The sequence below is a fragment of the Marmota flaviventris genome, chromosome 3, assembly GCF_047511675.1.
Source record: "Marmota flaviventris isolate mMarFla1 chromosome 3, mMarFla1.hap1, whole genome shotgun sequence".
Classification (NCBI taxonomy): Eukaryota; Metazoa; Chordata; class Mammalia; order Rodentia; family Sciuridae; genus Marmota; species Marmota flaviventris.
In genome coordinates, this window is record NC_092500.1 from 67657939 (window position 1) to 67673025 (window position 15087).

A 15087-nucleotide genomic window follows, 5' to 3' on the forward strand; every position below is an offset into this window, starting at 1 on the left:
CCCCCTGCCTCCCTAAGCTGCTAGCTTGAGAGTAGAGACCCGAGCTTTTGGAAGAAGCGAAAGGGCCTTCAAAGCCTCCCTTGAAATATTTTAAGACAAAGCCAAATTGCTAAAGGAAAAACTGCCCAGCGGGGGACCGCCTCCTCCCGGCCCTCTGCTTCGCCTCCCTTTTCTCTTCCCGCTCTGACCTCGGTTTTTGAGTCACCTGGCTCTCGGCCAGGTGCTGAAGGGGAGCAGGCAGCCGGTAGGGGGCAGAGTCTCCTTCATTAAAGCTTCTGCAGGACTTCCTCCTTGTTCGCGTGCTACCCGCTTGCTTTCACAAGGATTATTTTCAGCTGACAGGCTGCAAAAGCGCAGTAGGTGGAATTCGGGCAGGAGACGGATTCTGGCAGGGTCTGAGAGCCACCGAAGCGTTGGTTTTAAGCTGTGGGCTGCACTGAGGGAGTAATAGGGCCACAGGGTCGAGGCTGAAGCAAGCAGCACTTTAACTTTTTCTGGCAGATTTCTTGAGATTATTCTTGATCCATGGAAAACATCAAAAAACACCTTAACCCTGAGGGGGAGGCTTATTTATTCATTCAATAACAGTTTATTGAGTATAAACCATTGTGGATGGATACATCCAATCAAAACAGGTATCTATGGAATGTCTACACAGTGGTTCTTAACCTTTTTTGGGGGGGAGATGTTGCATATCTTTTGATCTCTCTCTCTTTTACACACAGGTTTTTTTTTTTTTTTTGCGGGTGGGGGTAGTTGTAGTTGTTCTTTTGGTGCTGGGGATACAGAACCCAGGGCCTTCTACATGCTAGGCAAGTTCTCTACCACTGAGCTACATCCCCAGCCTCCTCTTTGGTCTTTTATGTGCTGGTCCTGTCCTGAGCACTGGGGATAGAGTAGCAAATTAGATAAATGTGATCCTCCCCTACCTAAACTTAAAAAACTAGTAGGAGGCACAGACAAGAGATGCTTAAAACACAGTGGAGGAAATGCAGATGCAGATGTTGGAACATCCTAGAAGAAGGCAACTTACCTAGACTAGGGGCCCCAGAGAAGTCTTCCTGGAGGAAGTAACAGGTAAGCCGAGACCTGGAGGAGTAGGAGCTGACTAGGCAAGGAAACATTAAGGCAGGGAGGAGAGCACCAGTAAAGGCCCTGAGCAGAGAGAACAGCAAACCTGACAGCAGGCCCACATGCGGGCTCAAAGATGCCAGGAGGACTGATGAGAAATGAAGCTAGATGGTTAAGTGCCATATGTGGGTCCTGGGATGCAGCAGAGAACAGGAGACTGCTTCTGCCCTCAAGGACAAAGACAAGAAAGCTAGTGGTTACATACACAAGTTTAAGTTCCATATGTATTGAGCATAGGGTGATAGCATGTGGGAGATTAAACTCTGTCTTGGGGATCGGGTGTAGGACCTATGAAGTGGGACTCCAAGTGGGAGGTGGGTTAGTGATATATTTAGTGAGTGCAGAGAATTTCAGCCTTGGAAGACAGCTGGAGGGGTGAGAAGGAGGAGGCCCTCATGAGGGTACCTGAATTTGACCACAACCCATCATTAGGAACTTCTTTCATTTCAGGGGTGAGGAGGGCCAGTTGGGGGTGAGTTCAGCTCCACCTACTTTTTTTTAGATATTATTTTGTGGCCAGAGGCAGCTTTGACAGAAAAGTGGGTAAGGAGAGACAGCAGCAGTAGGTTTGTACCTGGTTCCCTGCTGTAGGCCTAGGGATGAGATTAGGAGAACATAGAATGAGATAGGGAAACAGGAAATGATGCAATGATTTATTGCCAGTGATTTAGTTTATTTAACAAACACATATAGTACTTGCTCCATGGCAGGCACTGTCTAAACACTTGGCAAATATTATCTGACAATACTCCTAGAGGACAGGCATGCTCATCTGTCTCATTTTAGACACAGGTAAACTTTTTAAGTAATTTGGCAAGATCAAATAGCAAGTTAAGTGACAGAGCCAGGCAGTCTGATACCAGAGTCTGAGTTCTTCACCAGTAAACTATACTACTTCTTGAGAAGCAGTTGCAAGGGTTAAAAATTGAAGCTGGGCCTCCCACAAGACAGGTGGAAAGTCTACCACTCTACCTCCCAAGACACTGATGAGGTACAAAGAACATCTGATACTAGGAAGGTCCCAGGAATTGAGAGGAACCATGAGAAATAGTGAGGCCTTGCAACTGCAGGGAGCTGCTGGATCAGCAGCTCCTAGGGTCAGCACTGGAGAGGGACAATAGGGTCAGGACATGGGGCAACAGGGTAAGTCGTATACAGTGATCTTTGAAACCTAGCCCCTGTTTTCCCTATTGTCATTTCTCGCTGTTTTTCCCACATTCATAGTTTTCCAGTCACACTGCCCTGTCCTTCTTTGGGACTTTCTTTCTTGTTGCTGCCTCTACTCTGAACACCCTCTCCCCATACATACACATCCTATGTTTTCCAGGCTGCCCCCCATTCATCCTTCAGATCTCTGTCTTCCTGTCTGTTTGTCAAAGAGGACCCCTCAGGTCCAATCTCTAAATTAGATCCCTCTGATAGTCCCTCATAGTAGAGCCCTATTATTATCCTTAAAATATACATCACAATTTGAAGTTATATATTCAATTGTGTTTATTTATTTAATGTCTAATTCTCTTATTCAGCTGTAACTCATGAGGGCAGGGACTTTATCTTTTGTGTGTGGATGCTAAGGATGGAACCCAGGGCCTCAGTCATTCCAGGCAAATGCTTGTCCACGGAGCTATATCCCCAGCCCTAGGACCTCATCTTTGTTCCTGGCATAGAGCAGGGCACATAGGGGTACTCCAAATCATTTTGCTAAATGGATATATGAATTTAGATGTCTCTCAGAGGTCCACTGGTCCAGTGGTTCTTTTCTTCTACTATATACCCAGTAGTCAGTCATCTTCCTTCTCCTTGAATACTCCCAGCAACAGTGAGCTCACTACTTCCCCAAGAGACCCATTCTATTTTTGAGGAGATTTTAATAGAACATTCTTCCTTACAGAATAAAAATCTTCTCTGTCCCTTTTGGTCCCCTGGAACTTCCTCTTTAACACTTGCAGACAAGCATTGTGCTCATCCCCTTGCCCTCAAATCTTCTCTGTGCCATTTAAACAGTTCTTTCAGCTCCAGAGGTGTGGCTTCTTAACCATTCTCCACTCTGGTCCCCCTAATCAAGAAATGCTCCCTCAGATCAGATTTCCACCCCCCACACACATACATACACTCCACTCTACAGGATGGAAAAAAACATGTCTACAGGATGAGGGAGGAGAACTAGGTGGTTTCTTTCTCATATGTAACCAAAGGTGTTTCGGTATTTCTCTAGGAAATAATGTCACTAATGATGGTTGTCTAGGGTGGTCCTGAACTACACATACCACCAATGGCTATCTTCTGGATCAAGTGGACTTTATGGACCCATTTAACTTTTCTTTCTTCTTCTTCTTCTTCTTCTTCTTCTATCTGGGAAAAACTGTCTTTTGGTTCCAAGCAACCAAGTTATACATAAACCCTTTAAATAAGCTCCTCTCCCCAGCTTAGAAATTGGGAGCTGCTTCTATAGATGTATTTAGGTAACACTGAGTGGGAGAATGAAGGGATAAGAACAGAGTGGGTTTGCTCAGAAAAGTTTCCAAGAAGCTCTTGAAGCAAATATAAGAAAAATGGCAAGAGTCAGATGAACCTGAGTTTAAATCCCAGCTCTGCTACTTCCTGGCTCGAACCCTTGCCTCATGTACCTAATTACCTTCAGATTTATCACTCTCATTTAAAAAAAAAAAAAAAAGACCATAATTTTTATCTCACAGAGTTGCAGGGGGCATTAAATGAAGGACCACTGCCTTCAGCACAGTTCCTGGCACCTAAGTATTGCATGAATATACATTAACATAGGTATTGTATTGTTTCCCAATTTGGGATTTTCTTCTCCATGAGATAACACAACCCATGACCCACTGAAGTACATGAAGCATCTTGTGGGGACTTGAACTTATTAAAGAGAAGACTAGACCATTCTCAGCCTTCCCTAAGCAGATACTTCGAACAGTGAAAATCAAAAGGGGGCTCCTTAAGAGAGGTAAGGGGACAAAGGTAAGTGTCCCAAAGGAACGGAGTTTCTGTAGAGGTGCATGTCTGTCACACACGTGTCCTGTGTGTCTCAGTTGACATTGTATGCAAACAAGCTGCAGTCACTGGGTCTCTAGAGATTTCCCTTCCCTTTCTAAGGCTCCATTACTCAGCTCTTTGCAGTTCCAGGCCTTATCGCTTAGCTGTCTGCCCTCTGGCCTCTTCCCTTTGTTTACCCACTTGGCTGGCTTTCTCCTCTGGGAATAAAGGAGGTGTTCAGTTCTGGGCACTGCCTGGCTCCAGCTACCCACCCCCACTCCCTTCCGTTTTTCCAGGAGGGTTGCCCTGGTCTCAGACAGACCCCTGAGTTCTCAGACGCCCCCTCCCATACTTCCAGGGAGAGGGGATGCTGAGTTCTTGGGTTGGCACCCCCCACCACCTTTTTCTCATTGCTTGGCCCCCATCCCTGTCCCCAGTGCGGCCCCTGAAGCTTCACTTATCTAGGCTGGAGACAGCTCCTCTCCCCATTGTCTGGTCAGGATTTGGAAGCTCTGGTTTCCATAGCAACCCCTGGGCATTTAATTAAGGGAGGAGGCCTTCATCTCTTCTAGGCTGGGCAGTTCCAAATCTCAGCCCGAAAAGGATACCCTGAGGGGGCGAGGGATATATAACACAATGCAGGCTTCTCCCCAGAGACCATTATGGCATTCCCGACACGCCTCCTTCCACCTGCCACTGCTATCCCCATCTCACCCCAGAGTGGACTCTCAAACCAACTAGGGCAAACCCTCCATCCCAGGAAAGGAGAGGTTTCAAGGGGCCATGGATTTGCTGTAAGCCATCCCCTTGTACACTGTTGTTTTGTTTACTGTTGTTTTGTTTATTGAGGATAAGGGTTGGAGATAGATAACATTGACCCTACTATCTTCAGTTTTCTTATATCTTTGAACCCCCTGAAGTTGAATAAGAAATGTGTACATAAGTTCATTATACTTTGTTTTCTTGGGTGCTGGATATGTTGCTTTCATCAGATCCTCAAAACAGGTTGTGATTTCAGCAAGATTTCTACTGCTGTCATTTGTTAGCTGTGAGAACTTAGGCAAATTTCTTAACCTCTCAGGGCTTCTGTGTCCTCAACTTTAAGTGGAAATGATACTGCTTTACAAGATTATTGGCATCTGGTGAACACTTAGTAAAGGGTTGTTTTTGTTGTACTGGTTATTATTACTATGAGAGAGGGCTAAATGGAGGACCCCACACTGGATCCTTTGCACCCTCAGTCCTAGACCTGACAGGTCTGCCCTCTGCTTTCACTCAGTTCCTCTCATTCCCTCTCTGCCCCTCCTGGGTTGCTGGAAAGTGCTCCTAACTCTGATCGGAAGCCAGCCGCTTCAAGAGCTTTGTCACATCATGGGGTGGAATTTCCAAGTTCAGGTCACTAAGTTATCCCAGTTCCTGAAATTCCTGTCTCAAATTTCTCAGCTGTCACTGTGACCACTTTTCCCCATTTCTGGTTAGGTTAGTATGTGTACGTTTCCTTTTCTCTGTTATTTTTAGACTTTGAAAAAAAAATAAACACAGTTTTGGTTTTCCACAGGCATGGGCGCCAAGGCACTTCTTTCCCTGACTGTTCTTCAACCCTGCCTACCCCCCCCCCCCCACCGGCCACTGCGCATTCTTTCGGTTGAAAATTCCCGGACTTACCCCACCCACCTCCCAAAACTCTGCCACTGAGTCCTATCAGAACTGATACATGCGGCTCCTAACACTGTTCCGAACCTGTGTACTGTGTGTGCTAGTGCCTCTGGGTCTTTTATCCTTTTTATATTGTTACCTTTTCCCTCCTAAAAGTTTTCCTCACTGTGGTATTTGTCCCTCCCTCCAAAAATGCAGCTTTATCCTGTGGTTCTTGGCTTAACTCAAGGCACAGAACCCTGATTCAAAGAAGGAGCTGTGCCGTGGGATGAATGTAAGACTCTGTTCCCTACCTATTACGTTCAGGTATCACCATCAGTAAAATAGTACTGAATAAACAGGATCATAGAGGGATTTGAGTGAAATCAAGCAAGGAGAACACTTTGCACAGCACTTTGCAAGGACAAGGGCTCAAGAATAGAGTTATTATTCCCCACATTTTAGGGGCCTTCAGGACAAAAGGTCTCAACCCTCTTGGTCAACTCAGTTCAAACCCTAGCCTGAGTCACAAAGCTAGACCTGGTGCTGCCAGTGTCAGAAGAAACAGATGATAAGTTGAGGTGGTGAGGGAGAGATGTGAGAAAGACTGAGAATTAACCCTCTGAGGGCAAGAGAAAAGGATTTTCATTATTCAACCTGGAAGAAATTGGAGGAAGAAAGGAGAGATTCAAGAATGATAGGATCGGAACCTGGCATGGTGATGTACCCTTGTAATCCCAGCAACTGGGGAGGCTAAGGCAGGAGGATCACAAGTTTAAGGTCAGCCTGGACAACTTGGTGAGATCCTATATCAAAATAAAAATATAAAGATCTGGGAATGTAGTCCAGTGATAGAGCACTTGCCTAGCATGCCTGAGGCCTGAGTTGGTCCCCAGCACTGCAAAGAAGAAGAAGAAGAAGAAGAAGAAGAAGAAGAAGAAGAAGGAGAAGGAGAAGGAGAAGGAGAAGGAGAAGGAGAAGGAGAAGGAGAAGGAGAAGGAGAAGGAGAAGGAGAAGGAGAAGGAGAAGGAGAAGGAGAAGGAGAAGGAGAAGGAGAAGGAGAAGGAGAAGGAGAAGGAGAAGGAGAAGGAGAAGGAGAAGGAGAAGGAGAAGGAGAAGGAGAAGGAGAAGGAGAAGGAGAAGGAGAAGGAGAAGGAGAAGGAGAAGGAGAAGGAGAAGAAGAAGAAGAAGAAGAAGAAGAAGAAGAAGAAAAGAAGAAGAAGGGGGGGAGGGGGGAGGGAGGGAGGAAAGAAGGAAGGAAAGAAAAAGAAAGAAAGAAAGAGAAAGAAGAAAAGAAAAAGGAAAAACAGAGTTCAGAGTTCAGGGCTCTCTGTGGCAATTCTATTTGTTCTTCTTCAGGGGAGAAGAAGTGTTAGGGTGGTGGAGACTGAGACTGGCCATCAGCATCAGAATGTCCTACCTATGGATGAAACATGGGCTCTGGAAATCCAAAATCCTTGCTGAGGAAACTGAGACTCCCAGAGGTTGTGGTTTGTTTAAGTTCATAAGTTAGTAAGTGCTGGACCCTGGACTCAGACCTTCTAACCCCCAGATGTACTCAAAGGCCAGGAGCCCCACAGGGTTATGTGGAATGGGAGGCCAACTGGAGACTCCTCATTTGATTCAGATTTCTAATTCCCAGGAAAGCTTCCTGGAGATATTCTGGAAAGACATGAGGTAATGTAATTAATGGCATCATCTGAGACATGAGAAAGCTCAGTGGGAGGGTGAGTGATTTGTCCAAGGTCACACAGTAGTAGCTGGTAGGGCCAGGATTCAAACCACAAAGTGTGGCTCAAGCCTGCGCCAGATCACAACCTGTGCAGCTCTGCAAGTGTTGGAGTCAGGTTTTGAATCCAACCCGGCTGCTCCAGAGTAGAATGCGTCATGATATTCTCTACCACCTCTTCCACCCTCAGAGACTAAAGATTGAGTGAGAAAATGCAGGCAGAACATTTAACACCCAGGAAGTACACCAAAACGGTAGTCTTCATTAGGTCCAGCTGCCTCCAGTTCTGCCTTTCCATCAGTTGTTTTCTGCCTGGGTCTGTGTAAGGCCCTTCCTCAGTATCTGTGCACAGATTGTGGGTAAAGAGCCTGACTTCTGTCCTGCCCACCAGGTTTGACGTGGGAGTATGGAGCACCTGCTCTGGTGTGTCCCAGAAAACTGGAATGTCAGTCGAGCTGGAGGGGCTCCTGTCCAATGTCACACACTATAGAGGAGAATGCCAAGGGTGAAAAGAGGAGTAGTCTGGACAAAGCTCATTTCTTTGCTCTACCAATGAGGGTCTGCTGTGCCACAGGCACTGTTCTAGACATGATACCGAAAGGTCGCTGTCCCTGCAGAGTTCATCTTATCAACAGATAATAGGTGAACAAAAAAATACATAAACCAGAAAAACATCAGTGATAAAGGCCTTACTGAGCACAAAAAAGAGAAAGATCAAAAAGATCAAAGATCAAATAGTCTTGGTGACCTCTCTGGGCAGTTGGTAATAACCTGATTATCTAAAAGATTAAAAGGTGCCAATTGGGACAATTAAGGAGAAGGGCATTCCTGGCAGAGGGAAGAGCCAGGGAAAAGGCCCTGAATATACATTTGGTTTGCCAGAGCAGAGTGGACAGGGAAATAAATTTAGTAAGTCCTGACAAGTGTTTTTTTTTTTTTTTTTTTTTTAATGAAGTAGAAAATATCAGAGTGCATTGTAATTAGCAAATGTGTTGGGAAACTTTAGGAGATTTATAGACATAGAGATAGTGTGATAATCCATTTGTTTATATCTGTATATCTATAGCGTGAGCCTATGTTTTGGGTATTGATGATTTATCATGTATTTTTTTCTTCTATAGTGTATTTTTTTTTGGTAACAGGGATTGAATCCAAGAGCACTTGAGCCACATCCCCAGCCCTTTTTAAAAATTCTTATTTCTTATTTTGAGACAAGCTCTTGATAAGTTGCTTAGGGCCTCACTAAGTTGTTGAGACTGGCCTTGAACTTCTGATCCTCCTGTCTCAGCCTTCCCAGCCACTGGGATTACAGGCGTGTGCCACCATGCCTCCCTATTTATCCTATATTTCTGACTGTGACTTGTGGACAGAAAAGTTTGAAAGTCATTATTGGAAGAATACAAAAAAGTTCCACAGTATAAAGAAATGATAAATGTCTAAGGTGATAGATATGCCAATTACCCTGATCATTACATGTTATATGCTTGTATGGAAATGTCACAGTATACCCCATTAATATGTACAATTACTATATGTACAATTAATTAATATGTACAATTACTATATTAAAATAAAAATATAAACCAGCCATGATGACATCCACCTGCAGTCCCAGCTACTCAGGAGGCTGAGGCAGAGAATCACCTGAGGCTAGGAGTTCAGAGCCAGCCTGGTCTGAGAGACCCTGTTTCTTAAAAAAATAAAGAAAATTGGGGTTGGGGTTGTGGCTCAGCCGTAGAGCATTCACCTAGCATGGGCGAGGCCCCAGGTTCTATCCTCAGCACCACATAAAAATAAATAAATTAATTAAAGATATTGTGTCCAACTACAACTAAAAAAAGTATTTAAAAAATAAAAATAAAAAAATAGGACTAGAGATGTAGCTCAGTGGTGAAGGACTTAACCAGCATGCTTGAGATCCAGGGTTTGATCCCCAGTACCATAAAAATAAATTAATTTAAAAATAAAAAAGAATTTAAAAAAATTCTAAATTGAAATGAAAATTTAAAAAGAAAAGAAAGTTCAATGTGACTGGAGCATAGTGAAAACAGGAAGAACCACAGGAGATGAGGGCAGGCTGGAGCCAGAGTAGTCATATACAGCTCTATGAGCCAGGGTAAGAAATTGGATTTTGTTCAAAGTAGACCTGACCCCATAGGAAGACTTTAAGTCAATGATAGACATGATCTCTATACCTTCTTGTGTTTTTTTAAAATATTTATTTGTTCTTTTAGCTGTGGATGGACACAATACCTTTATTTTATTTATTTTCATGTGGTGCTGAGGATTGAACCCAGGGCCTTGCCCGTGGTTGGTGAGCGCTCTACCGCTGAGTCACAACCCCAGCCTCTTCTTGTGTTTTGTTTTGAATTTGAGAGACAGAATCTCGCTAAGTTGCTTAGAATCTCCCTAAATTGATGAGGCTGGCCTCAAACTTGCAATTCTCCTGCCCTTAACCTCCAGTCACTAGGATTACAGGTATGCACCACTGTGCCTGTCTTGTTTTTGTTTTTAACCTATTTGGATTTAAAAAATATATTTATTTATGGGGCTGGGGATGTGGCTCAAGCGGTAGCGCACTTGCCTGGCATGCGCGGGGCACTGGGTTCTATCTTCAGCACCACATAAAAATAAAATAAAGATGTTGTGTCCACCGAAAACTAAAAAAAAAAAGTGTTAAAAAAAGTTCTGTCTCTCTCTTTAAAAAATATTTATTTATTAGTTTTAGGTGGACATAATATCTTTATTTAATTTTTATGTGGTGCTGAGGATCGAACCCCGTGCCTCATGCATGTTAGACAAGTGTTCTACCTCTGAGCCACAACCCCAGCCCCAAACCTATTTGGATTTTTTTTTTTAATAATTTTTTTTTTGAGAGAGAGAGAGTTTTTTTAATACTTATTTTTTAGTTTTCGGCGGACACAACATCTTTTTGTATGTGGTGCTGAGGATCGAACCCTGGCCGCATGCATACCAGGTGAGAGCGCTACCGGTTGAGCCACATCCCCAGCCCCTGTTGTTGTTGTTGTACTAAGGATTTAACTCAGGGCTGCTTAACCACTGAGTTACATCCCTAGTTCTTTGTATTTTTAATTTTGAGACAGGGTCTCACTAAATTGCTTAGGGCCTCATTAAGTTGCTGAAGCTAGCCTTGAACTTGCAATCCTCCTGCCTCAGCCTCCGGAGTCACTGGGAATTACAGGTATTCACTACCACACCTAGCTAATCTATTTAGAGACAAAAAAAAAAAAAAAAAAAAAAAAAACTCCTTACAGTCATTTTTCTGTCATAGTGTACTTACCTCACTTTTGCAGGTGGGAAATCTAGGGGCAGGAGCAATATGGGGAGACTTATACTCGTGCCCATCTTTGCTAGATCAAGAAGGAACTAGAAGAGCCCAGAGAGGGGAAGCAATATCCCCAGCAAGGATGTAATGGAGGGTTAAAAAAAAAAGTAAGGTGACAGAGGGTGAGGGAGTTGGCACACCAGAGGATGAGGAGTAGCTGGACCTGAAAAACTGGAGGACTGGTTTAGGATTGGCATAATTTCCCAGCTCACTCCTGTGTCTCTGAGGTCAGTCCTCTTGAGGATTTCCCTAACACAAAACTTCCTTTACTCACCCAACAAGACCACATCTTGGTCTTGGCCAAGCCCTGGGTGGTGGCAAAAGAAGGCAGGAAGGGCCACACAACATGGTCTATAGAGTGCCTGCCCTTTGGGTGGCTAGGCTGAACTCCCTTTGGACACCTTATGCACCTTTCTGCCCTCCACACCCACTTACCAGGTCAGCCTAAACCAGACAGGACACAGGCTGCTTCAGGACCACTCTGTTCAGTGCCTCCCTATTTCTGCTGTGACCCCATCCTTGTCCATTTCCATATGTCCCTTTTAGTTCTTAGTCCACCTCAGGTGGCTTGCTTTTCAAAAATTTTATTTTATTTGTTTTTAAATTATTTATTTATTTGATTGATTTTTGTCTTTTTTCTCCTTTACCTACATTTATTTGCACACACAAACACAAACTTCCACTGTATACAATGATCTTCTTCCCTAGAACTCCATCTCTTTCTTTCAAGTCATCCCAGTCCTCTAGAACATTCCCTATACTTTGGCCCAGCTCTCAGTATCCTATTCTTGATTTGTATTCCATGTCACTGCTACTTAATCTAAGAAGTTTTCCTGGAAGATTCTCTTCTTGCCTTTATTTTCCCCTTCTGCTTTGTGCCCAGCTCCTGGGAAGAGAAGCAGAAGAAGAGCTGAGAAGGAGGAAGGCAGCCCCTGATAGCCAGGAACTGGTGGGGCACTTTCAGTGGTGCTTTGGTCTTCTGTTAAAGATGAGCCATTTCACAGAATACCATCATCAGGAAAGGCCACTCTAGGACCAGAATAGATTGAGATGAAAGCAAGAGCTTTCTGTAATAATATCTGAACAAAGACAAAAACCACACACATACAAAAAAAAAAAAAAAAAAAAAAAAAAATCCTGAACATCCATCTATCTTAACTAGTCTGAAAGAATGTTGCTTCTTTACCAATCAAAGCTTTAGTCTTGCTTCATTCTCTGTCTCCTAGATAAAGGTTAGTAAGAAATCCTACTTTCTGACAGCATCCAACCCCCAGCATAAGCCTGACTTCCTTAATCTCTCTCCAAATCACCAAAACCTAAGTTCAAATCCCAAGTCCTTCCTAATACCTTTTTACTGAGTGTGCCTCAGTTCTGCTGTGGTGTGTGTTCTTGTTGAAGTGAGTCAATAAATGCAATTTTGTTCAATTATAGGTGTCTGCTAGTGGTCTTTGGCTATAGGGCATTAACAATCAAGAACGATGTATAGGTATATTTGTTGATGTTTCTTTCTCTTTTTTAAATTTAAAAAAATTTTTTTAGTTATACATGGACACAATGTCTTTATTTTGTTTATTTATTTTATGTGGTGCTGAGGATCTAACCCAGGGTCTCACACGTAAGAGGCACGCACTCTACCGCTGAGCCACAACCCCAGCCCCTCTTTTTCTTTTTTTAATATATATTTTTTAGTTGTACACAATGTCTTTATTTTATTTATTTATTTTTATGCTGTGCCATGCATGTGCTAGGCAAGTGCTCTACTGCTGAGCCACAACCCTAGCCCTTGTTGGTGTTTCTTTAAACTACAAATTCCTGTATCTTTGTACTTGAACTGCTTTTTATGGTATTTTAGCAGTAGATTTTTCCTTCATAATTATGTTCTCAGGCAAACTGTTCTACCCCCGACCCTGAACTGTCCATTCCATTTGATGGACTGATTCTTCAGTCCTTGGCTATGCTTAGTACCTCCCAACATGAGAGCACCCTCTTCCATGATCACTCCTGTTGTTCTTGATCTTCATTACCCACCAGGCTTCTTGCTTGTCTATCCTCTTAGCTGTAAACTCTCTGAAAGCAGGGGTGTGTCTTGTGAGCTTGGTCTGCACTTTAAGTGGTTACTCTAGATTAAATAACAGCAGTCAAAAGATCAGGTGTTGCCAAATGCTAGGGAACAGAGATTCTTGAGATCATGAGAAGTTCTACTCCGGGTGTAGCTCCTGAGTCATATTAAGGGAAGGGGAGAATGGCGTAGGCCCTGCCAGATTTGTGGGAGACAAAGATGGCAGGGTGCCTAGGAGGTCTTTGCAAGAATCCCTAGGGCAGAGAAAGTACTGGTATTGTGTACTCTCTTTTAAGCGTCAAAGTGAATTTTAATTTGCTACCATCCTGAATGTCTTTGTGTGTTATGCCACTGTCCTAGATAGGAAACTTATCAGAGTAATCTGAACCAACAACAACACAAAAAAAAAGATAGGGCAGTTCTGAGCTTTGAGCACATAGTACACACACACACACACACACACACAATCACATTCAGTGAAAAGGGTATTATGAAGATTTAGTCGTTTTTATTTTTACTTTTTTATAGTAGTAGGGATTGAACCCAGGGGCACTCTACCACTGAGTTACATCCAATCCTTATTTATTTATTTATTGTTATAATGTTTTTCATTTTAGATGGAAACAATACATGTATTATATTTATTATTTTTATGTGGTGCTGAAGATTGAATCCAGTGCCTCACATGTTAGGCAAATGCTCTGACACTGAGCCACAACCCCAGCCCCCAATCCTTATTTTTTTAATTTTGAGGAGGGTCTCACTAAATTGTTCAGGCTGGCCTCAAACTTATGATACTCCTGCTTTAGTCTCCCAAATAGCTGGGATTATAAGTGTGTGCTACTGAATCTGGCAGACTTAGCAGTTTTTAAACTGTGTTCCCTGGGATTTGTCCCTTGGAAGGACCCAGGAGGGGAGTGAAAACTGGTTGACTTCCACTGCATGTCCCCATTCTGATTCAACCAGTTATGTTTTTCGTCTTTGTTTTGGGATTCTGCATAAAATTGAATTTTTTTTTAGTTGTAGATGGACACAATATCTTTATTTATTTATTTTTATGTGGTGCTGAGGATCAAACCCAGTGCCTCATGCATGTGAGGCAAGTGCTCTACCACTGAGCTACAACCCCTGTCCCTGAAATTGAATTTTTAAGAGTTTATATCTATAAAAAACACCACTGAAATAAATAAATAATAATAAACCACCACTGGAGATACAATCAATAAAACTGAGAATATGGAAGCTACTACAGAATATAAAACCTAGTTTCTTTAAGAAACAAATGGCAAGGAAACAGCAAAGGAAGGGAGAACCTATAGAATTAAAGTCCATGAAGCTGGCATGGCAGCACACACGTGATATCCCAGCAGCCAGGAAGCTAAGGCAGGAGGATCACAAGTTCCAGGCCAGCCTGGGCAACTTAGTGAGACCCTGTCTCAAAATAAAAAATAAAAAAAGTCAAGGTGTGTGGCTCAGTGGTAGAGCACCCCTGGGTTCTATACTTTGTGTGTGTGTTCTACACACACACACACACACACACACAAAGAAGAAAAAGAAAAAGTCTATGAAATAAAAGCCACATCAACGAAACTCAATGTATGAACCCTGTTTAGATTCTTATTTGAATGCATCAATATATAACAAAGTCAGAGAAATTTTAACACAGACAGAGTATTTGGCAATATAAATAGTTAAGCTATTTATTCTTTAGCTGCAATAACTGTGTGTGGTTGTTAGCAAAGAGTATTTTTCTTTTAAAGATAAATACTGAAATGTCTATGGATAAAATATCTGTCTAAAATTTGTTTTAACCCAGTGGCTCGGGAGGCTGAGGCAGGAAGATCACAAGTTCAAGGCCAGCTTTAGTAAGTTAGTGAAACTCTAAGTAACTCAGCAAGACCTTTCTCAAAATAAAAAATAAAAAGGGCTGGGAATGTTGCTCAGTGGTTAAGTGCCCCTTGGTATGAAAAAAAAGGAAAACTATTTAAAAATCATCCAGTACAGAAGAAGTAGGGGAGCTAGTGGGTGGGGGTAAAGATGAATCAGGATTATGCTCATAATTGTTGGAGCTGAGAGATGAGTACATGGGGATCACTTATTCTTTCTTTTTCTTTTCTTTTCTTTCTTTCTTTTTTTTTTTTTTGAGAGAGAGAGAGAATTTTAAAAAATATTTATTATTTAGTTTTCGGCGGA